The sequence below is a fragment of the Chiloscyllium punctatum genome, chromosome 1 (assembly GCF_047496795.1).
Source record: "Chiloscyllium punctatum isolate Juve2018m chromosome 1, sChiPun1.3, whole genome shotgun sequence".
In the NCBI taxonomy this organism is placed as follows: domain Eukaryota; kingdom Metazoa; phylum Chordata; class Chondrichthyes; order Orectolobiformes; family Hemiscylliidae; genus Chiloscyllium; species Chiloscyllium punctatum.
This window is the reverse complement of record NC_092739.1, coordinates 45,010,315-45,035,645: the sequence shown is the minus strand read 5'-3', so window position 1 is coordinate 45,035,645 and position 25,331 is coordinate 45,010,315. Positions and strand designations below refer to the sequence as shown.

General features: G+C 41.5%; 1 protein-coding gene across 1 annotated transcript in view; it reads left to right on the top strand.

The window, feature by feature from the left end:
* The first annotated feature begins 17 nt into the window (after positions 1–17).
* LOC140459775 (uncharacterized) overlaps positions 18–25,331 on the top strand; it is a 243,750-nt gene continuing 218,436 nt past the window's right edge. The window contains exon 1 of the mRNA XM_072554326.1: positions 18–88. The gene's annotated coding sequence lies outside the window, so the exon portion shown is untranslated. The remainder of the gene's footprint in view (positions 89–25,331) is intronic.

The following is a 25,331-nucleotide window of genomic DNA, read 5'->3' as shown; positions in this document are numbered from 1 at the left end:
AAAACAAGACTAAACTGAATGGAAGTTAATCAAGCATCCGGCAATAGCAATTCACTTGGAACTGACACAGGCGATTCCAGCTATCTCTGTGAGTGAGTGAGAATGTCTTCTAGAGGATTCTTCATTCCTATCCGTCTGCCCGAATATGTGTAAATGTCCCTTCTCCTGGCATTCAGGGTATCCTTGTGTTCATCCTGCGAGCGAAGTCTTCCGGGGTCTCTTGTCTGCCTCTTTGTTCTGCAGTCTCGGTTTCAATGGGAAATGAGCCTGCCCTTCGGGTGTTGGGACCGCAGTGCTAATCAGGGCTGGGAGCTTTACTGTGAAGGTTGTTTGGGAAGTGTGTTCTCTGGTCTGGGAATCGCTTGGCCATGTCTGGTTTCTTTGTTAGCCTGTTTGGCCAAGACTGGGGCATGGTGGGTGTGTTCTGTATGTGTTGGCAGGCTTGATTTCTGTGCTTTGCAGGCCAGCTTCGGTGTTTTTTTACTGTGACCATGCTGTGGGTGGGCAGGGTGGCAGATCTTTCTCCCACATTAACAATATGGTCTGGCACATTGAATGTTCTTTTCTGTTTGTTGCAAGTAGGAATTTAATTGGAAAAAATGGGTTTTGATTTTAACCATCACTCAGCAAAGGGCTGTAATAGCAATGATTTAGTCAGGACAATGACACGTTTGTATAATTTAATCACGGAATTGTCTCAGTACAGAATGGAACCTTTCAGTCCATTGTAGCTGTACTGGCTCTCTGAAGGAGCAATTCACCTAATGCCACTCTCCTGCGTCTTTATTGTAGACCTGGAAATCTTCCTTATTAGATAACAAGCTAATTCCTTTTTGAAAGCATCAATTAACCATGGTTTTGAGCCCATCTATCAAATCTCTTCAACTCTCCAAGGGCAGTATTCCACACTTTTCATGTCCAAGGAGAATGGTCTCAACATCTCTGATCTGTGTTACTGAATTTTCTCATCCCTGGAACAATTCTAGTGAATCTTTTCTGCACTCTTTCTACTACTTCGCATCACTCCTAAAGTACTGTCCCCCATGCTCCATTTGAGGACAACCTAGTGTTTTATAGAAGCTTAACGTAATTTCCTTGTTTTTAAACTCTATACTCCTCCTCCTAATAAAGTCCTAGGATGCCTTAGGCTTTATGAACCATTCTCCACATCTGTATTCAGATCCCTCTGCTCCTGCAACCTCTTTAGAATTTCCAGATATTATATTTGTATTATATTTTCTCTGTGCATCTTTCCCATCAAAATGAGTCACTTCATACTTCTCCGCATTAATGTCACTTGTCTGTCCATTCCTCTACCCTGTCTAAGTACTTTTGAAATTCTCCATTATATTCTTCATTGTTCATGATGCTGCCAAGTTTTGTATCATCCACAAGTTTTGAAATTGTGCTCTGCCCACTGACGTCTGGGTAATTCATAGATCAGGGTACCTAACACTGACCTCTTGGGAATTCAACTTTAATTCTTCATCCAACCTGCAAAACAATTGTTCGTCATATTTGTTGTTTCCTGTCACTCAGCCGATTCTGAATTCAAGTTGCTGCTGTCCCTTTTGTTCCAGAAGCTCTAATTTGCTTGCAAGTCTGTTGTGCAACACTTCATCAAATGCGTTTTAATGGGGCAGTTTATTGTCAAGATATCTTCACGTTATGCGTTCTGGTTGAAATCTTTCCTATTTTTATCTTCTGTTTTGACCTCACTTTGATGTATTTAGCAGAAACTGCGTTTTCACTGCACCCCTGGAAAAGGTACAACAACTCTATGGAAATTCCCAGTCTGCAATTGGTGTTGATATGACTTGATGATATCCAATAAGAAAAGTGAATGTCAAATAACAGCAACAACTCTCATTTCTAAGCTCCTTTGAAGCCACTTTATGGGCTTCATTGGGAAAGGTGAGAATTGGAGGGAGCTCAATTTTAGCCAAAGAAACCTGCTTCAAAAGGCATTTAATGAAGGTAATGGTGACTCGGTTTGGAGAAGGAGTTTGAGAAGATAGCAATTGCTCACTGTAGAAGGCTGGAGGAAAAGATATGACGAGTTGGGGGATTGCTGTAGGCCTGCAGGAGGTTGCAGAGAGAGGAAACGGGGACAAAATGAAGAAAGTGAAAGAGAAGGAGGAGTATTTTAAATGGGACAAGATCATTGATCCGGACATGTGCTGGGGAGTGTATGTGCATGAATGTCAGGTTTGGACAAGAGTAAACTTGATTGTGTTGCCCATCTCTGTCAGATATCTCTGTCAGAATGCTCTTGAGTGTAGTGCCAGGAGTGCCCATGAAGCAGTATCCCAGGACAGAGCTGAGGAATGATTGATTAATAATTTTTTAAACTCCAATTCAATATCATTCATTTTACACTATCACACACAATTAAAATTGATGTGTGTTTAGTCTCTGGTATGATGAGGTTCTTAATGCAACAATGCCTGTTATCCCTTTAGCACAAGAATCTAAATGTGGGTACCACGGTATCAAAAATTCCGATACACATTTATTACAGCTCACTAAATATATGAATATTACATTCACAGGCACATCAGTGACTAGGCTAATGGTGTGCTGCTTTCATCAATGTGTTCTTTTTCAAGTGGCTCGAGTTAAAGTGGAGACTGTAACCTTTATACCCTCAGGGCACACACTCATGAGACCATCACTGTTTCATAGTATGTCTCTTAAAGATATACTGACTATAAGACAGGATGCAACAAAAATGATCTGCCTGATCATTCAGTTGAATGGGTTAAACATAATTGCTGCTGGAAAGTCGAGGTAAGGTGAATTAACCATGTTACAAGTAATCATTTCAGTAAAAATATGCAATGATTTCACTATCAAGTACAAACGTTAAATAATTGCAGTTATATTTTTTTCTACATAATTTGCATTAATTGCAGGACTGATTTGGTTAATTTCCCTGCTGGGTACACATTCATTCACTGCAGAGACAATAAAAGCCGTCATTGGGTGATTTATCACTTAATGACCCAATCCACAGGTGCATTTCTGAGCAGGTTGTAAATGAGCATTTCTTCCAGTTGAATGGGAATAACACTGCAGTATTGGGCTGCCAATTAGTGGATTGAGTGCAAATCCATAACCTGGTAATATTTTTACCTGTCTTGTTCTAAGAAGCAAAACCTCACCAGAATGTTCCACGGGAAGTAAAGACAGACAACTGTCTTCAGCTGCTGTTACTAATCTAACTTCCCGAAAGTCCAAGTGGATGTCTGTTAACTACTCAAAACCTCTCCTCAGATGAGGAAAACAAGTTCTGGATGTTTTGATTAGACACTTAGAATAAATCCAGTCAACGTGCCAAGAAAATCAAATGTCCTTAATGGGTGTAATATCAATAATGCAAATAATCTCCTAAGCTCCTTATCCTTTCAAGTGCAGTTAATTTTTTCCTTGAATTGATGAAAGAATTGGCACAATATGTCGCAAAACTGTGATATTTTACCTTGAAACTCAAAGATATCTAAATTAGTATTTTTGTATGCGTGAGAATATAAGATGGCTGGGAGCTATTACATACCAATAATGTATTCAAGGTGATGGTCGGGCAGGATAAGCCACGAGAGTGAAGCACTTTATAACCTCATCCGAATCCTGCTTCAAGGCCCTATGCCCTTAGCATCTGCTGTTCTTTATTAGTGTATATCCTGTGTTGTGGGAACATTGTCTTTGATCATTGTGAACTTGACGATCAGCATCCCTGCCCTCGCTGGACAAAATTCAGAACACTTGTTCCTGACACGCACAAACAGCAAAAAGTGTGGTAGAATGCTGTAGCTGCAAGAGGAATAGAATTGGACTCTTGGGTGAGGTACTTGTGACCTCTGCTGTAGCTTTGGCAGAAAACTGTTGCGACTCGTGTGAAAGCTGCAGCTAGACATGGCTAGAGGTGTGGATCTTCACTTTCTACACCCTGAGTCTTAACTACCTACCCCTTTTGTCATTGATCCAAACACCTCTTAACCTTCCCACTGTCCCTATAGGCAGCTACCTTGAACCTTCTAAGAAATGGACATACGCTAGGATTGTATTTGCTCCATATCTCTGACCAGCTTTGATAATTAACCCCTGGATGCAACTCACCAGACCCCTAACCATTGTCTTTGCATCTCCCTACTTAACTCCCCAGACTTGTCTGTGCCTGGACCCTCAGGAATGACCATTGTCCATTTCCCCAGACTGTGCTGGGTCAGATCCCCTGACCAAGAGCGTCCAAAGTTGAAGCCCCAGAACTGTGTGTGGACTGTACCCCCAATGGACCTCCTGAGCAACAGAGAGCCCTTGACTAGACTGGGGAACAGCCCCCACCCAGTTTCCAATACGACTCATTTGGTTGAATGAATATACAGTGTATTTACTGTGCATGTGCTTTAGATGTTAGTTTGACATTTCAGTCAGCCGTTCGAGATGATGTCCCCCACCCCAAAACACTTAACTTTGACGAGCAGCCTGTTAGTGTGTATACACTAAACTGCCACTTAAAATAGCAGGGGTTCTGGTTCAACAGGCTAAAAAGTATGGCACAGCTGGTATTGTAAGACAAGGCTTGGCAGGGACATTGGGCACATGTAGGTAGGTGCAAAATGAATGAGCACTAAGAGCAAGTGAGCATCCTTGAGGTGTAGCCTGGTCCAGTCATTAATCTGCGACCCTGTGTGTGCACACAAAATATCCCTGCTGCAGCCATCTTGAGGCTAGTTGCCAGTGCACGCTGCAATGCAAGCCTGTGCCTCATGACCAGCCTGCCAGTGTAACTGTGAGGTGCCATGTAGTTGTGATGGGTTGGCAGGTGCTGTCCATAGACCAAGGGTGCCTGCATTTGGTGCCTGTGGATCATACCTTGAGATGTTGCCCAGTTTCCAACATGGAAGTTATTCAGAGCAAGGGACGAGCTGAATTTGCCAGATACATGCTCAGGTTTTCCCAATGTTGGGCTTGTTTGGTGAATTTGGTAAGATGGGATCTGAATATTAATGAGATGTCATAGAACCATAGAACCACAAAAACAGCCCTTGGGCCCATTGTGTCTGCACCAATCCAAAACAACCACCTGATTCTCATCCCATTTCCCGATACTTGGTATGACTTGGCATTGCAAATACTTTGTGAATATTGTGACAGTTTCTGATTTTACCAACCTTACAGGCAGGCAGTTCCAGATTCGCACCACCTTCTGAATAAAATAAAATTTCCTCACATCCCCTTTAACACTCTGCCTCGTGGTCAATGATCTCTGCATCAAGGTTAAAGTTTCTTCCTGTCTGTCCTGTCTATGCACTTCATAACTTTATACATCTCAGTCAGGTCTCCCCTCAGTCTCCTCTGCTCTGCAGAAAACTACCCTAGTCTCTCCATCTCTCTTCATAACGAAGACTCCTTAATGCAGGGAATGTTCTGTTAAGTCTCTTCTGCACTGTCTCCAGTGCAATTCATATCTCTCCTGTCCATATTGGTTACAGAATTGGACACAATACTTTGGCCCTGGCCTATCCGGTTTCAACATAACCTTCTTGCTCTTGAACTCTGTTTAGTTTATAAAGGCAAGTATCCCATATGTCGTCTTAACCATTTTACTGACCTGTCCTGCTACCTGAAGAGACTGTGGGCATGCAATCCAAAGTCCTTTTGAATCTCGGTGCTTCCCAGGGTGCAACAGTTTATCATGTATTCTCTTGCCTTGTTTATCCTGCCCAAGTGCATTGTGGCATTAGCAAGGCAGTTAACATGTGTTGATCTCCATCAATTTGCATCTCTCTGCAACCTAGTGCCAAACCACTTGTGGAAAGCATAAAAGATGGAGCAAAACTATTTTGATGTTAGAGAGGCTTCTCCTTACTTGTCACCCAATTCTACCACACATGTCACCATAGCTGATATCACTCAGACTTCTATTAGATTCCAGTCTCAGATGGCAGCGGAGTAGGATTCCTGTGCCATAGCTCATCCGCTCCAACCACTTTTCTTTACGTTTTTTACTTACTTATCTTGTCCTGAGCTTGGGCAGCATCAGTGGGTTCGAGAGCCCAGTGCCCGGACTTCAAGTGGACCACAGGAGCACAACTCAAGCAGTCTTGAATCAGGCCGGGGCGCAGACCACAAGTGGGCCTACCACAGACCTCAGGCGGCCCCAGGGCATGGATCCCGAGTGGGTCCCTACTTGCCTTTCTAGGGCTAGCAAAGGACCCGGAATCGATGGCTACTATGTAGGCAGGGATGACGTTGATGAGGTAGGCCCAACAGCAAAAAATGGCACCTGAGGATCAGCAACTTTGTTGTAGGTTGGGTCCAGCACTGGTGAAGGCAAGGCAGTGGAAGAAGAACATCATGGCAACATCGATGCGGTAGGCCTAGCAGCGAGAGACGTGACTCTGACATTGGTTGGTCCGGCGCAGGCAGTGGCAATCTGATGGAGGAGGGATATTGGTCCAGTGGCAAAGATGGCATCTGAGGATCAGTGACTGCAAGGTTGGTTGGATCTGGTGTAAATGATGGCGAAGCGGTGTGGAGGGAAGGCGGCGCAGTGTCATTGATGATGATAAGCTGGCTCCGGACTGATAAACTGTCTTTAAGCTACATCTTTCTTTTTACCCCTTGATTCATAAATTATTCAAAATGATGCCATATCGTGGCAACAAATAAAAGCTTATCATTGTATTTTATTGTATTCGTACTACAGTGTTGTGGTCCATTTAAATATTGAAACTGGCAAAAACGCACCGCAGCGTCAAGGAACTGCCAACAGCAGAAGAAAAAATACCTATACAACGTACTCAACAACAACGGGTGCCCAATACGCACAGTCCACTGATGCTTAAACAACGAACCCAAACAAGAAGACACAACACACCTAGAGACTCTAGCCACACTACCATACATCAAGGACATCTCAGAGATGATGACCAGACTACTCCAACCCCTTGGCGTCATGGTCGCCCACAAATTTACCAACACACTGAAACAGCTACAGATGAATCTAAAGGACCCCTGTACCAACAACAAGCAAAACAAATGTCATATACAAAATACCCTGCAAGGACTGCAACAAACACTACATTGGACAGACAGGCAGGAAACTAGCCACCAGGATGCATGAGCACCAACTAGCCACCAAAAGACATGGCCAACTATCATTGTTATCAATGAAGGACACAACTTCAACTGGGACATCACATCCAGACTAGAACGGGTTAAACAAAGACACACACAGGAATTCTTAGAGGCCTGACATTCAAACCAGAACACCATCGATAAATACATCGATTTTGACCCATTTACAAACCTCTAAGAAAAATGATATCACCCACTAACAAACAAAGACACACAAATAGAAAGCAAGACAGAACACAAGTGCTTCACCAGAGGCTCACTGATGATGTTACCTAGCATGGCGATGAAATGTCTGAGAACAAACCTACCAGCTCAGCGAGCAAACTTACAACCTGCACCTCAACCTGAGCTACAAATCTTCTTCTCAAAAATCACATAACACCCAGAGTTAATGTTTTGAGTCTGTTATGATTCTTCTTTAGATTTCCACATGGGACTTTACACTTGAAACTGTACAGTTATGCTTTTACTATTTTTATTATAGAAGGTATAATTATTCTATTTTCTCACTTTAAATATTGCCTTGATACATTTAATGCAATTGTGATAGTCAATAAAATGATCCAAAGTGTAAGTAACACAACTGGAAAACAAGTAACAGATGCACAAACCAACAAATGATGATTCTTTGTGACGAACAGAATATTCTCAACAGTCTAAGTTGATGAACTTTTCATAAGCTTCATTAAGTCATTCTGAGTTGATGCAAATGATGGTTCTAGTATTACCTGCTGTATGGTGTGTAAGGGAGGGTCATTTATTTTAGGGGCACGATATTTTGAGTCATAGAGCTGTACAGCATGGAAACAGACCCTTCAGTCCAACCTGTCCATGCCGACCAGATATCCCTACCCAATCTAGTCCCACCTGCCAGCACCCGGTCCAAATCCCTCCAAACCCTTCCTATTCATATACCCATCCAGATGCCTTTGAAATGTTGCAATTGTTCCAGTCTCCACCACTTCCTCTGGCAGCTCATTCCACACATGCACCACCCCTTAGGGTTTTTTTATATCTTTCCCCTCTCACCCTAAACTTATGCCCTCTAGTTATGGACTCCCCCACCCCAGGGAAAAGACCTTGTATATTTACCCTATATGATTTTATAAACCTCTATAAGATCACCCCTCAGCCTCTAACGCTCTAGAGAAAACAGCCCCAGCCTGTTCAGGCTCTCCCTATAGCTCAAACCCTCCAACTCTGGCAACATCCTTGTAAACCTTTTTTGAACCCTTTTGAGTTTCACAACATCCTTCCATGCCATTGAGTAATTTTTTTCATGCTATTTTAACACAATTGTTAATCTATGTATGCCCACCTGACCACCTGGAACCACTCAACAAGGAGAAATAAAGGTTTGAAAAAAAAAATGATACGTAATATATCTTAAACTCTTTCTGAAACAGTCATTGTGACAGCTGGCATCCCTTTCTGTTGTTTTCTCCTTCCTTCATTCCAAGTGCCCCACTATTTGCCCTGCAGCTTGTTGTTAGTTGATTTTTCATGTTTCACTGGAATAATATTTAAAAATGCAGCTGTTAATTTTCCAAATCAGCCCTTCTCCATGTGCATCAGCAATGCCTCAAGTCAGATAAACTAAGTATTTACCTTCTATTCTTCACCACCCTATTGTATTTAAAATAGGATTATAAGTGATTGCTGTCTCTTTGAAAAATCTGTCCATTATGTTGCACTCTGCTGCTCTTCCCAATTGCCATATAAATGTCATCTGGTTAAGAATATATCCAACTCTCTTTTATAGTCATGGAACCATACAGTAGAGGTCTTTCAAATCATCAAGTCTGTACTGTCAAAAATATACTACACGAGAACCACTTTCCTGTACTACGCCCATAAGCTTATGATATGATACTTCAAGTGCTCATCCAAGTGCTTTTTAAAATTTGTGAAGTTTTCCCACCTCCACTATCCTCTCAATAGTGCATTCCAGACCCCCACTATCCTCTCTCAGTGAAAAGTTCTTTCCTCAAATCCCTTCTAAACCTCCTGCCATTCACTTAAAAATTATACCCCTTTGTTATTGCCCCTTCCACTAACGGGAACAGCTACTTTCTATCCACTGAGTTGGTGCCCCACATAATCTTATATACCTCTATCAAGGGGATTAGCTCAACCTTCTCTGATCCAACTAAAACAACTAAACTTTTCCAGCTTCTTTGTAACTGAAATGTTCCATTCCAGTCAGCTTTGTGGTGAATCTCCTTTGCACCCCCTCCAGGGTAATTGCAGTCTTCCAATAATGTGATGACCGGAACTGCAGACAGTACTCTGGCTATGGCCAAACCGAAATTCTGTACAACTCCAGCATGACCTCCCTGCTCTAATAATCTGTGCCAGGACTAATAATGCCGAGGAACCCAAATGCCACCTTAACCCTATTAAGCTGTCCTATCACCTTCAAGGATTTGAGGACAACCATCCCAAGAACCTTCTGTTTCTCTGAGCTTCTTGGTGTCCTGCCATTCATTCAGTAATATTTAATATTAAATCACTGACTGCCACATATTAAGGGAGTGTATACCCAAGACTTTAATAATTTGTTCTGCATTAAATAATTCAACTCACCTCCTCCCTGATTCTTTTGCCAATTCCCTGATTCTTTTGCCAATTCCCTGATTCTTTTGCCAATTCCTTTATGTTCTCCAGTTACTAATCCTTCTGCCAGTTGCAACAATCTCACCCTAGTTATACAGTAAAACTGTGACCATTTCTGCGAAATCACTCCTTAATTTCCATGTCTCTAAGTAGTGTCCCTCATCCCTGGAATAAGTTTTCTCCGTATCTGCTCCAAGCCTGTGACAATCTTCCTCAAGTGTGGTCACAGTATTCAAGCTGAACTCTAATTAGTGGCTTGTGAACGCTATTCTTTTCCTTTTACTTAACTCTATGATTCTGTTTACAAAGCTTGGGATCCTAATTTTTTAATTTGTCTTACAAAGTCCAAAGATGTGAACTCCCAACCCAGTCTGTTCCTGCATCCCTTTAAAATACTACCATTTAATCTCTATTGTCTTACCTAATTTTTTCCTTCCAAAGTTCATCAATTTGACAGTGAAGTGCAAAATGACTGATTGATTGATTGTTTCTCCAAACAATGTCCACCAGAACCATAGAATCATACAGGACATCACACACAACCTATCGTGTCTGAACTGACAAAAAGTGCACAATATTTACACTAGCTCCACTTTCCAGCATTTGACCCATACACCTTGAAAATTGTGATATTTCAAATGCTCATCTAACTGCTGTATGGGAGATTCCCCACCTCAACTATCCTCCAAGAAGTCTGTTCACTTTTTAATACACCCATATGTCTACACTTTGGCTCAACTGCAGACTTAGAAATTATGATGTTGAAGTACAGCTCCATGACAAAAAATAGGAAACTTTGAATCCTTGTGATTTCGCATCGCATTTATAATATAGGCTTAATGGTGTGTGTGATTTGAATACAATAATAAAATGTAATAAGTCCTGTTCTTTGTTTTATAATTGATAGCATAAAATAGTTGCAGTAGTGGGCTAATAATGAATATAAATAGTCATGTAATAGAACAAGAGACACTTTTATGAACAGAATCTATTAATTCCCTGCAATGTATAATCTTTTACGATTAATGATTGTGCGATTCTTGGCATGGTCTCACAAACACCTGCATAATTTTTCTGCACCCAATTACTCTCCATAGCATCTCCTTAAGACTTTCAGCACTTAGTCTGCCAAATATAGTTGAAATAAAAGACTACGTGCCATTTACACTAACAATGATATATTCATGTACTGGAGTCAGCTTCCTATGTTAATTGCAGATGAACCATACAATATCATGAACCATTTGCAGACATTCCAGTTCCTTTGAAAACTTCTGATTGTCTCTCTGAAGGCATGTCTGATGAAAAATAGAATCAAGCTAAACTTATGCTGTGCGTTTTCAAATTTTCATTTCTCAACTGCACTCAGAGCTGAAGAATATTTTCACAAACCGAATACCACAGCATGTCATTCTGGAGCTTCTACAGAACAAATGGCTCAATAAATGCTTCTGAAATATCAGGTCAATCAGCGGAGTGTGCAGTTTTTGATTTCTTCAAGTTTTGCTGCTAATCTTTTGTTCGCAATGTGCTCTGACCATCTAACCTGTATTAATTGCTCTGTATTAATTAATTTCAAAAGTTTTGAAATTTAGAATGTGTCTGTCTTTTTTTGTGTTAGTGTTGAAAATCTATCAGCACAAAATAATTGCAGTGGCAGTAATTAAATGCAAACAATAAAATGAGAGATTTCCTGCTTTAATCCAAGTCAGTAAGCACCAGGAGACCATGGTGGGGAATAATAAATACATTTCAAACTTTCTGTTCATTAAAAACACCACAAAGGTGAGGTGGTTGAACAGTTCTTTAGCAACGATATGATGCGTTGACTGGCCCCGTGCTGTGTTTTAAATTTTGTATTATGTCTATGACTTTCTTGATGCACACTGCCTGTCAGTGAGTGAAAAGGAAGCTGATGTAGAAAATTTCCCCTTCAACATTACCTTCTATTGTGACATTCCTTTTCTCTGTTCTTATGTCTTCAATGGTGTATGAGTGTAAATTGCACCACTTTCTCACAAAGTTCTCCTTTGTGTCTATTCTTCATGTGTGAAGCTTGAGTTGAATCAATTCAAAATTTGATTCAAATGTTCGTCTTAATATAAACTGTCTTGAAATCCAAAGTGTAGTTTGGACCTCAGAGTAAAGATTAAATCAGATCTTCTTAGTTTACTCAATGGCACCATTTTGTCCATTGAGTTATTGAAGATGATACATCTGATCTAATTTATAAATCACCTTTTATAATGGCTAGGGATTATTGGATATTTGTTCACACAAGGATCTCCATTTTAATCTGGAATATGTGAGCTGAGTTCAGGGTTTTAAAACATAATTCTCAAATGTACAGTATCTTTCCTGTCATCCAGATGAAGAAAAGCCATCTAATATATTAAAGACATAAAGGGCATTGATATACAGTATTAGTTTACACTGCAATACAGTACAATATGGCACAGGAACAGGCCCTTCGGCTCATCAAAGCTGCACTAATTCCTAATCTTTATTTAAACCTGCTACTTATTGCCCATATACTGTTTCTATCCCTCTGTTCACCTTCCGTTCATGAGTCTATCAAGATGTGCCTTAAAAGTTGCTAACGTGCCTGCTTCCACCATCTCCACTTGCAGTGCATTCCAAGCACCCACCACTTGTGTGAAAAATTTTCCCTCCACTTCTTCCCTATTTATCCCCTATCACCTTTAACCTGTGTCCTCTTATATTTGACCTTTTCGCCCTGGGAAAAAGCCTCTGACTTTCCATGCCTCCTATCAATGCTTCTCAGAATTTTGTAGACCTCTATCAAATCACACCTCAGCCTCCGTCTTTCCAATGAAAACAATCTGAGTTTATCCAACCGCTCCTCATAACTAAAACTCTCCAGACCAGGCAACATCTTGGTAAACCTCCTCTGCACCCTCTCTAAAGCATCCACGTCCTTCTGGTAGTATGGTGACCAGAACTGCATGCATGATTCCAAAGGTGGCCTAACTGCAGTTTTGTACTGCTCTAGCATAACTTGCCAACTTCTATACTCATTGCCTCAGCCAATGAAGGCAAGCATGCTGTCTGCCTTCTTGATCACCTTATCCACCCGAGTTGCCACTTTCAGGAATCTGTGGGCCCCCCAATATGTCAATGCTCCTAAGGTTTCTTCTGCTATTTGCTGTGTAATTCATACCTTAATGTAATCTTCCACGGTGGCACAGTGGTTAGCACTGCTGCCTCACAGCGCCAGAGACCTGGGTTCAATTCCTGCCTCAGGCTACTGACTGTGTGGAGTTTGCACATTCTCCCCGTGTCTGCGTGGGTTTCCTCCAGGTGCTCCAGTTTCCTCCCACAGTCCAAAAATGTGTAGGTTAGGTGAATTGGCCACGCTAAATTGCCTGTAATGTTCGTTGCAGGGGTAAATATAGGGGAATGGGTCTGGGTGGGTGCGCTTCGGCGGGTTGGTGTGGACTTGTTGGGCCGAAGGGCCTGTTTCCACACTAGAAATAATCTAAAAATGCATCACCTCGCATTTGTCCAGATTAAATTCCATCTGCAATTTCTTTGCCCAAATCTGCAATCTATCTCTCGCCCTCTGCATCCTTTTTACAATTCTTTCACTATCTGCAACTCTGCCAATTTTGGTGTCATCCGCAAACTTATTAATCAGATCACCAATGTTTTCCTCCAGATCATTTATATGTTTCACAAAAGGTCCCAGCACTGATCCTGCAGGACACCACTAATTACTGATCTCCATTCCAAAAAACAGACTTCCACCACCACACTGTGTCTTTGATGTCCGAGGCAGTCTTGCATCCATCCAGCCAGCTCACCCTCGTCTCATGAGATTCTATATTTTGTGCCAACCTACCATGAGGTACCTTATCAAATTTCTTACTGCAGTCAATATAGATAACATGCACTGCCCTTTCCTCATCAGTCATTCTTGTCACCTTCTCAAAAAAACCTCAATCAAGTTGGTGATACGTGACCTTCCCCAAACAAACCAATGCTGCCTATCACTAACAAGTTCCCTCGCTTCCAAATGTGAATAAATCCTGTCTCTCAGTATCTTCTCCAACAGCTTCCCCAACATTCATGGGGAAACTCGCCGGTCTGTAATTACCTGGGTTATCTCTGTTTCCATTCTTAAAAAAAGAACAACATTGGTTATTCTCAGTCATTTGGAACCTTGCCTGAGGCCAAAGAGGATGCAAAAATATCTGTTAAGGCCCTAGCTATTTCCTCGCTTGCCTCCCACAGTATTCTAAGATAGATCCCATTTGGCCCGAGGGAGTTGTTTACCTTGATATAGTTCAAGACCCCCAATACTCCCTTCTTCATTATATTGACCTGGCCAAGAATATTCACTCACCTTTCTCTAATCTCAACATTCCTCATATCCTTCTCTTTGGTGAACACCGATGTAATATACTGATTAAGTATCTCACCCATTCCTCTGATTCCACACATAACCTCTCTTCTGTATCCTTGAGTGGGCCTACTCTTTCCCTGGCTACCCTCTTGCTCCTAATAAATGTATAAAATGCCTTGGGATTCTCCTTAACCCTGCTGGCCAAGGACATTCCATAGCCCCTTTTAGCCTTCCACCTCCACATTTAAGCTCCTTCCGACTTTATATTCTTCAAGGACTTGCCTGTACTTAGTCACTGAGACTTCAGGTATGCTTCCTTTTTTTTAACTAAGCTTTTGAGTAATTCCCCCTGTCATCCAAGTTTCTGAATCCTGCCATTCCTGCCCTTCGTTTTCACAGGAACATGCCTACTCTGATCAACTGATCTTTTAAAGACTTCCACGTGTCAGATGTAGATTTACCCTCAAACAACTGCTCCAATCCACATTCTCTAATTCTTGCCTAATTCAATCATAGTTGGCCTAACCTCAATTTAACACGTTCATCCAAGGTCCACTCTTGTTGTTATCCAAAAATTTCCAAAAGCTTACATAATTATGGTCACTATTCCCAAATGTTGCCCCACTGAAACTTTGATCACCTGGCTGCGCTCAGGGCTCATTTCCCAATACTGTGTCTAGTATGGCCCCCTCCCTTATTGGACTGTCCACATATTATTTCAAAAATACCCTCCTGGACACATTTAACAATTGCTCCCCATTCAAATCTCCGACAGGGAGTCCCAGTTAATATGGGGGAAACTAAAATCGCCCACCACAACAACTCTGTTATTTTTACATCTTTCCAGAATCTGACCACATATCTGTTCCTCTATCTCCTGCTGGCAGCTGTGAATTCGATAGTACAATCCCATCATTGTGATTGTTCCCTTCCTACTCCTGCCATCTGCCCATAATGCCTCACTGTAACATCCTCCAGAGTGTCCTCTCTCAAACAGCTCCCTAATCAGTAATGCAACTCCCCCACCTTTTTTGCTTCCTCCACGACTGCATGCAAACCATCAATATCCTGGAAATTTAGCTGTCAGTCCTATCCCTCTTTCAACCACGTTGCTGTGATAGCAACAACTTCATAATTGCATGCATTATTCCAGGCTCAAAGCTCATCCATCTTACCTGTTATATTTGTTACGTTGAAGCAATTAAAATCCAAGCCTCCAGTTCCACTGAGCTCAGTAACCTCTTCCCGACTGCTCTTCGCTTTAGTTATACTTGCATTAGTCTCAAGCTCTTCCCCAGGCTCTCTACTTACTGACCTGCTTCTCTGGTTCCCGCCCTCCCAAGTGCCACTATAAAACCTCCCTGGTAGGATGTTGGTGCCTCTCCAGTTTGGGTGTGACCTATCCTCCTTGTACAGGTCCCACCTTCCCTGGAAGACATCCCAATGATCCACATATCTGAAGCCCCTCCACACCAACTCTTTAGCCATGTGTTCAATTGTACTCTGTCTCTGTTCCTGGCCTCAGTAGTGTGTGGCATGGGGAGTAATCCTGAGATTACTACCCTGGAGGTCCTGCTTTTTAGTTTACTACCCAACTCCCTGAATTGTCGTTTCAGTACCTTGTCACTCTTCCTATCTGTGTCATTTGTACCAATATAGACTTTTGTCTGTTTACCCTCCTGTTTCAGGATATACTGCAACTGCTCAGAGACAGCTATAGTAATAGTAAGAAGGTCAGCCAGATGAACCTCATAGAATGAGTTCCCTGATTGGGGCTGTTAACCTGATTCAATCAGGGAGCCCGAGCTGACAGATATAAACAGTGTCAGAGGGCCTGCTCTGTCTCCGAGCTGGCTCTGAGGGAGCTGGATCAGTGTTCAAAACTTTGCACGTGTAAATGAAAGGTGACTTGGTGACAGGATGACACCCACTGTGGAGTTATTTCAACATCCATGATCCTGGCGCTAGGGAATCAACGTACCAACCTGGAGTCTCTCTATCAGCCACAGAAGTGCCTATCTGTGCCCCTTAGTATTGAATCTCCAATTATTTTTGCTCTACTAGGCTTTGTCCCTCCTCTGTGTACAGCAGAGCCAGCCATGGTGCCCCTACTCTGGCTGTTGTTGCTTCTATCACCTAATGGGCCATCACCCTCATCGGTTTCCAAAACACAAAGCTTATTTGACAGGGGGACAGTTGCAGATGACTCCTGCACTGACTGCCTGTCCATCTAGCGGGCACCCATCTATCTTCCTGTATCTTGAGTGGGACCACATTTCAGTTATTTCTTTCTATGACAGATATTGTTGTGTGCTCCTTCGTGTCTCCAACTGCTGCTCAAGCATCTTGCAGGAGTTGATAAGTCAGCTATTAAAACTATAAACAACCTGGAACAATAAATAATTCATACACTTGTTTCAGATAGTACCAGCAGGCATTGACATTTGTGCTGATGGGCTGCACCATCAAAATAAGTCTGCACATACAAAATAAGTCTGTCTGCTGGGTACGCAATCTGGGAGCTTCATAGCAGTTTAAATGGCAATGCTACAGTCCAATACATTAAATTTAGCGAGATTGTTAGAAACCAGACCTCAAGATTTCTGTCCAGAAATGATACATTTGACAAAAAAACCAAGTGAGCCGAATGTTATTATCTTTCCATGTAATCGTTAACAATCTTCTGAAAGAAAGGAATTACGAATGGTTTTGATGACAGGAGATCTCTGTAATGTTAGAAAGTGGTACATAGTACACAGTACATGTGACAGCATGGAATAGCCATTTAAATTCTAACTGTTCCATACTATTCATAACAAAGTATCTGTTCATGATCAGTCGGTAGTGTCTTCTGTGAAAGATAAACCAGGGATTAAGCTCGAAGTTAAGATCATATTCAGCTCCAGTTAAATATAACTGGGGAAAAAAATGTATCAGTATTTACCTCACTAACTGAGATGGTGTTGCAAGCTTTGGTTTTGATTTGACTTGAGCATAACTGGTATCGCCAACCATCATCGGTTATGGTTAGAGCACGTAAAGCAATTTTGAGTCATAAATCCATGTACCAAAACCATCATTAATTCAGGCTAATGTGGAAGATCAGAAACAAATCATGGCAGTACATAAATGCTATTTGTTGTTGCTGTTATCTAATAGATCAATCGGGTTTGGATGATGAACTGCAGAGAGGGGTTTGCAAACCACATGAGGGGAGGGCTTTTTACTTTTTGAACAAGAAATCAGAGTTCTTTGCCATTTGGGTATCAGGGCACTCTATTATTGTAACATCCCATCACAGCAGATACTTCCTACCCTTGGGACTTCAACAAGTCATCATGCAATCCATTTTCAAGATGTTTGAATTTGGAGAGTCAAAAAAAACTGAAAGCGTGCATTTTATGTCCGTACACCGCTGACCTTTGCTTTTCACTATTGATTCCTAGATCATGATTGGCAGGAACCAGGGGCCAGGAGTACAACAGTGATGCAAATTTGTTAACCATATATTTTCAGTCCACTGTCCCTCGTGAGGGGGAAAGGAAAATCACATCTTGAAAATCACATCTTGAAAATCAATTGCGTTTTTAATTTTTTTATTCTCATGGGCACATTTCTTCAGTCAACTTTTTATGGAAGCAATTCAATATTTGGGAGCTTTAGATCCATCCCTTAATCAAACACTCATTTACAATAAGTTGAACACTTTACAAACTTAACACCAGTTGAGACATAGTACTGCAGACAATTTGCCTTACTTCCTGCTTCCTGCCGCTGTATGTTTCAATGGCACTCACTGATGATTGTAAAAACACAAGCAGGTGCACATGAGTGAAAACTCCAATGATCTAGGATTTTGAATCCTGGTTGATTCAAAATGCAACATTTTTTTGGTAAACTCAGAACAAAATACAGCAGTCAAGGCATAAACTAACTGGTGAACTGTGAAAGGAAACAAGTTCAAGTTATATCAAAAACGATTAGGTTCATGTTCAGAAAAACAGAACTGCTTACTTTAAAAACAAAAGCTCCAGTAACTTATAAACTTTTCCAAACTTGACACAACCATGCTGTTTCAGACGTTTATACAAATTTCCCAAATCTCAAATAAGCTATGTTTTAAAAATACTTTATAAATAAGCTGTGTAATCTGTGCAGAAAAAAGAACTGAGAATTATTGATGCTATTTTTAAACCTACAGTCTGGTATTTTAAAGAATTCAGATTTTGTAATTTTGAAGATTTCAAAGAAGTGATTTTCATGTATTTCATATAAGGCAACACCATTTGACTGCAGGAGACTGCTAATCTGTTGGCCAGGAATTGTCTAGTTCTGGCCAACAGATGAGCAGTCTCCTGCAGTCAGCAATCTATTCAGGAGAGTGGATGTCACTGCTCCATTATAATTTTCATGTCCTCTGCCATTTGTCTTAAGCCACATATATTATGAATATTTAACTGCTAGACAATAGAAGAAAAAACTTTTAAAAATTCAAAAGCAATTTCCCTTATTTTCATCTGTCCAATCTTACTTTCCATTACCTTATAATTTCTCTTTGCCTCTGTCTCACTCTCACTGTCACATTCTCTTGCCCTGATCATAAATGCAATAAGATAGAATCTTCAGCCCATCTCTGGAAGTGCTTTTCTCTCCCTGACTGATGTCATCTCATGTTGACTTCTTGCTCACTTCTCATGCTCCTGAATCTTTTGTGTTCAAATAAATAACATGCTCTTCAAAAACTTTATGATTTCAGTTTCAACAATATATCTCAACTTTTTTCCAATCGCTAGCTTACCATTTTGTCACAGCATGATACTTTGTATTCCACAGTAAGATTCTAAGCTTAAGAAACCAATGTTTATTATTGATGATGGACTTTTGGTGATCCACGGTCATCCTACTGTAGTTATTCATTAACATTCATGTTCCAGGATAAAGGAATTAAAACTTGTTTGAAAGCCATATTTTATCTAGATATTATTTTGTTTGTAAAACAGCCCTGTGATTCTTTGACTTTATTAAAACTCTGCCTTTGAAAAATCAAAAGCTGGAAGGGGTCCTTCAGGACTCAAAGAGTTAATGGGTTGCACTTTTTCAATGTAAATATTCAAATGTAACTTTTAAAACTGTGGTAGTCTTACTCAAGAAGTTCTCAGTTTCACGTTGATTTCCTACATTCACAATCAGGCAGTGCCTGTCTGTGTATTCAGCCTTATTTAGAAACCACATGTTACTTTGATGCACACATGGAATATCGCTTTTTAAGCCATGAATGTTATCACAAAGACACAAAATAATTTGTTCAAAGAAATATGATATCTTACAGATGCATTATTTTACGTCGAATAATCACACTGTGCTCTCCTGTTGTCATGCTCCATGTCTATGGTCCAGTAACTTGCTATGTCCTCTATAGTTAGACTGCTACTGGTAGTTTCTTACCAGATTGTTTCAATTACTGTCTTTTATGGGTCCGTGTCTCCTGCAGTGTTTCTTTTACTTTGCTGCTTAAAAAGTCCCAAAGGCATATATTTTACTGTTGACATAAATCACCAACTAAGAGCCTAAAACTCTTCTCCAAGTCTACATATTTCCCAACCGCTAGTGATCCCATGATTTAACTCTTCCATTTTGCTTAAGCTTTTAATCATGCCGGGATTCAGTTGGTCAGGTGGCAGATCAATGGATGTTTTGTTGAAATGCGGAACACATTCATCATTTCTCTTGGTAATGATGCTTGTTTAACAAGCTGGTGCAGGCATGATGAGCGGAGTGCAGCATTCCCTCGAGTTTGTTTGCTCCTGTGCAAACCTCCAAGGTCCAAGGGCAACAGAGGTTTCAGGAACTGGTGCGCCAGTCACCATGTGCGGAACATTGGTGTGGCTGCACAGGAACATAACTACACAGCTTAGAGGGAGCATTAGCCAAATGGACACCTAAGCAAACACACTTCTATGATTTTCTTATTTTCTTTTTTGAATTGCACAGTTGTCCTGTTTGGCCATGAGTTGAGCATCAAGAGCAATGAACCATGACCAATATTCCCTACCTCCAAGATATTTCCACCCTCATCACTGCTACACAGAATCTCCAAATTGTTAAGAAACAGAAGGAGGCCATTTGGCCCATATTCATTATACCAAATTTCTGAGCTTTTTGTCTGAGAGCCAAATTACTGCTTTTCCCCCATTACCTTGCACATCTTTTCTGTTTAAATAATTGTTGAAAAATGTGGTGCTGGAAAAACACAGCAGGCCAGGCAGCGTCCGAGGAGCATGAGAATCGACGTTTCGGGCATAAGCCCTTCTTCTTCCTGAAGAAGGGCTTATACCTGAAACATCGATTCTCCTGCTCCTCGGATGCTGCCTGGCCTGCTGTGTTTTTCCAACACCACATTTTTCAACTCTGGTCTCCAGCATCTGCAGTCCTCACTTTCTCCCTGTTTAAATAATTGTCCAACATACTCTTGGATTCCTCGATTAAGACTGCTCCTCCATCACACTTTCAGACAGTGCCTTTCAAACTCCTGTGACTCGCTGCATGAAAGGTTTTTTTTTCTCACCTCACATGTATTTGCTGTTTTTTGCAAAACCCTTCAAACTATGCACTCTGATTCCTTGTCCAGGACAGAAAGTAGTACAGTGCTGGACTGAGGTAGTGGAAGAGCTTCTGCGAGACTGCTTGGAATTGATAGTCTGGTCTACATTCATGAAGTCAGCAGCCAACCTAGACAAGTATACCACCTCCATCATGGAGTTAATTAGCAAGTGTGTTGAGGACTGCATGCCAAAGAAGGCAATCCATCTATTTCCTATCTGGAAACCATGGGCGAACCAGGAAATCCATTGCCTCCTGAATACCAGGCATGTGGTAATTCACGTCAGCTGACCTGGACTTATACAGAAGCTCCAGATACAACCTCCGCAGCACCATTAGAGATGCCAAGAGGCAATACCGGATTAAGTTAGAGACCCAAACTAACCAAACAGGCAGTTACCATCTGAGGCAAGACCGACACGATGTAACAGGACACAAAATGAAGCAGACCACAATAGCAGACAAAAACACTCCCTGATGTACTCAATGCTTTTTGCAATTGGTTTGTGCAGAAGGTCAGTGAAATGGCGTCACCTGCCCCAGCAGTTCCGATTGCACCTACCCACAGTCACTGCTGCAGATGTCGGATCAGCCTTCTGAGAGTGAACCTGTGGAAAGTGACTGGCCCAGATGGAGTCCCCAGCCGTGTACTCAGATCCTGCGCAGACCAGCTGGTGGGAGTATTCGCTGGCATCTGCAATCTCTCCTTGCTACAATCCGAAGTCCTCATCTGCTTCAAGAAGCCTGCCATCATCCTGCCACCAAAGAAAACACATGCAACATGTCTTAATGACTACTGCCTGATGGCTCTGACCTCCATAATTATGAAGTGCTTTGAGAGGTTAGTCATGGCTCACATCAACTCTATCCTTCCAGCTTGCCTTTATCCCTTTCAATTTACCGACGAGTGACAAAGTTCCACGGCAGATGCCATTTCTCTAGCCCTACACTCATACCTAGAACATCTGAATAGTAAGGGTATCTATGTCAGGCTTCTATTTATTGACTACAACTCTGCCTTCAACATAATATTCCAATCAGACTAATCTCCAAACTCCAAGACCTAGGTCTCTGCTCTGCCCTTTGCAACTGGACCCTTGACTTCCTGACCCACAGACTGCAATCAGTGAAGATAGACAACAACATCTCCATGATAATCCTCAACACTAGCGAACCACAAAGATGTGTATTCAACTTATGATTGTGTTGCCAATTTTTGTCCAAACTCCATCTGTAAGTTCACTGACAACACCACCATTAGAGCCCGGATATCAAACAATGATGGGACAACGGACAGGAAAGAGATGAAGTGCTTGATGACATGGTGCAAAGATAGCAATCATTCTTTCACTGTAAGCAAAACTAAAGAGCTGATCATTGACTTCAGAAAAGAGGTGGAGGATATGCCCCTATTTTCAGTGTAGCTGAGGTGGAGATGATTGAGAGCATCAAGTTCCCAGGAGTGACAATCAGCAACAGTCTGTCCTGGATCACCCAATGCGATGCGATGGTCAAGAAGGTTCAACAACACCTCTTCTTCCTCAGCAGGCTAAAGAAATTCAGCATGTCTATAAGGACCCTCACTAACTTTTATCGATGCGCCATTAAAAGCTTTCTATCTGGATGTATCACAGTTTGGTACAGCAACTGCTCTGCCCTGGACCGTAAGAGACCACAGAGTTGTGAACACAGCCCAGACCACCACCTAAACCAGCCTTCCATCCATTGACTTCATCTACACTTTTAGTTGCCGCGGAGAGACAGCCAACATTATCAAAGTCCCCTCCCAACTGCCCAGCAGAAGATACAAAAGCTTAAAGATATGTACCAACAGGTTCAAGAGTAGCTTCTTCCCCACTATTATTGGACTGCTGAATTGGCCCCTCAAATTACAAATGTAATGTTTATTTTACTTTTTATACATCTCCTTTGTTGCTGTAACTTTGTATTCCTCACTCTGTTCAATCACCATTTGATTTTTGTGTCTTTGTATGATCTGATCTGCTATACTGCACGCAAAACAAAACTTTTTGCAGTACTTGGGTACATGTGACAATAATAAATCAAATCAAATCAGATCTATTCTTTTGCAAGTGACAATAGTTTGGCCTAACTACTGTGTCCCGACCCCTCATGAATTTGAGAGCAACAACCAAATCTCTTCTTTGCCTTCCCCTCTCCAAGGGAAACAGTCCCAGATTCTCCTGTCTCCTCACAACTGATCTTTCTCATCCCTGGAATTATTCTTGTAAATCTTTTCGGGACTCTCTCCAGTGCATTCACATCCTCTCTAAATTGCTACAGACTAGAACTGTACACACAACTCCAACTGAGGTCAAACCAATCTTGTACAAGTTCAACACTGGTGCAGTATTTTGGCATCATTTTCACCCATTCCATAAGACCATAGATGTGGGAGCAGAACTGGGTCAACCCTTGATGGGTCAAGTTAGACTAAAACATGCTGTTGAGTCAAAAGGAGAGCATATTAAAAGATCAAAGGAAAGCAATCTGGAGTGGAAGTAGGAGAAGCCTTTTTGTTTTTGCAGAGTTGTGAGGTTCTGAAATTCAGTTCTGACATTAATGGTTGATGTAGAACTTACCTCAATGTCAAAGAGCTATTGGTGAATTAAGGAAAAGAAATGAATGAATATGACATCAGCGAGAGTTTATGTATTTTGGACAGTTGGCTTTTATCCTTCATGCAAGCAAGCGCAAAGTGGGTGGGCCATGTGGCCTGTATCCTGGAGATGTGTAAATCTGTGGGAGTGTAAGGGAGGATTTCCTTTGATTCCTGTATGTACAGATGCCCTTCCCTTGAGCTCCTACAAGTTTTGTTTTAATATTCTAATTGATGCAGTATGTCATAATTCTAAACCTCAATTTTAACTGTGCTGCTGTAACAAGTACACAGTACGGCAGATATCTCTTCAAAGAGTGGTACAAGACCAGCAGAGAATGTTGACAGCAAGAAAGAAAGATAAATCTGGTTTTGGTAATTGGATCATTCTGCAGTGGCATGTGAAATAATCTGATTGGACTACCTGTATTAATGCATGAACGTGGGCATCTCTACTCGAATAGTTAAAGCTACATAATGTACTTACACTAGGTGTGAGCTATAAATACTGACCCAGCCAGCAATGCCTACATCCTATGAGTGAATTTTCAAAAATGATTTATTCTGATGTACTTGAACTGGCACGTTATTGTTATTTTAATCTATCTATTCAGCCATGCTATGACATTTACCTCGTCCAAGTGGGGCTTGAGTCCCAAAAGTAGGAAAATAATTGCGATGCCGTAAGCCCCTACATGCACTGACATGACATCCAGTGACATTTAGAGAGATTGTGGTACATCTAGTATGTTGTATAGAATATTTACACAGATGAGTAGATGGAGTTTGCAAGAGAGAGAAACGAGACCTGAGGCACTGCACAGAGACAGCAGGTGAATCTTTCCCCAAAATTCCAAAAATGCTCGTGGAATATCGACCAAAAGTTGTCCCCATTAGTAGAATACACAGGATCTGTGAGGAGCTGCTCATCCAATCACAGGCTGGCTTTCTCTCGCAATTGCTGCATGTAATAAATATGGGAGAAAAACAGCCTGGGATTGGAGAAGCAGTCCCAAGGAAGAGAGCATAGAAAGTGGACAAGCATGTTGGATTCGGGGGACTGCATTTTATTGTTGGTAGTCAAGTGAAATTCTCCAATTTATTACAGCTCCAGTTAGGAAGCCCCAAACTGCTCCCACGTGAGGAGGGATGACCCAATTACCCTTCTTTATTCACCCACTCCCTTGCCACAAAATTCGATTGAAACTGATCCCTTCTCTTGTAGACCTTTCTTCCAGACCCAAAATAAACTCCCATTTTAAAAAGGAGTAATTTTAATCATACTTTCTTGAATTCACAAGTGGTAAATTTATCAATGACTAAATGTGAGAGGAATTAGTTACAAATACTCACACAGTTTAAAAATCACACAGGAGACCAAAAGTATAGAAGTTTAAAAGAAACAGATTAGTCTCTGACTTGTTCACAAAGAGCAGATAACTGAATGTTGTGGCCATTGCAGTGGAGGTTACTGGTAGTGTTTATATTGGTGGGGGAGCAGGTGGCAGTTTTACAAATTGGTTGAAATTCTGTGGTTCTGCTTCCTTTTGACCAAGATTGAATTTCAGCACTCAAGGTGTGAGAGAGTCCTTTTGTTGCACTGTCCCCTTTTCAATTAATTTGCAGCTTGTTGAGTGCGAGATGTTCTCTACCTGCAAAACAGGGTTAACTAGGGGATAGTTCATCAACTGTGACCTTCAGCATGCTCGTGCTGGCAGCCTGACAGGCACACTTGTCCACTCGATTAATGTTGAAACTGGCTTTTTAACCCTTGTGCCTTGTGTATTCCTGGAGGGTAAGACCGACCTGTTTCAAAGGGGTGGTTTTCTGCTGCAAGAGGAGAGATTGTCAGCCCACGTTTCTCCTCTCGGTAAGTCTCTCCCTGTCAGATGTTTCCCTGACAACCTACATGTGCAAAATTCCATTGGCTTCATGCAGGACATTGCCAGGCCGTCACTAAATTTAAATCCACAGTCTTTTTCTATA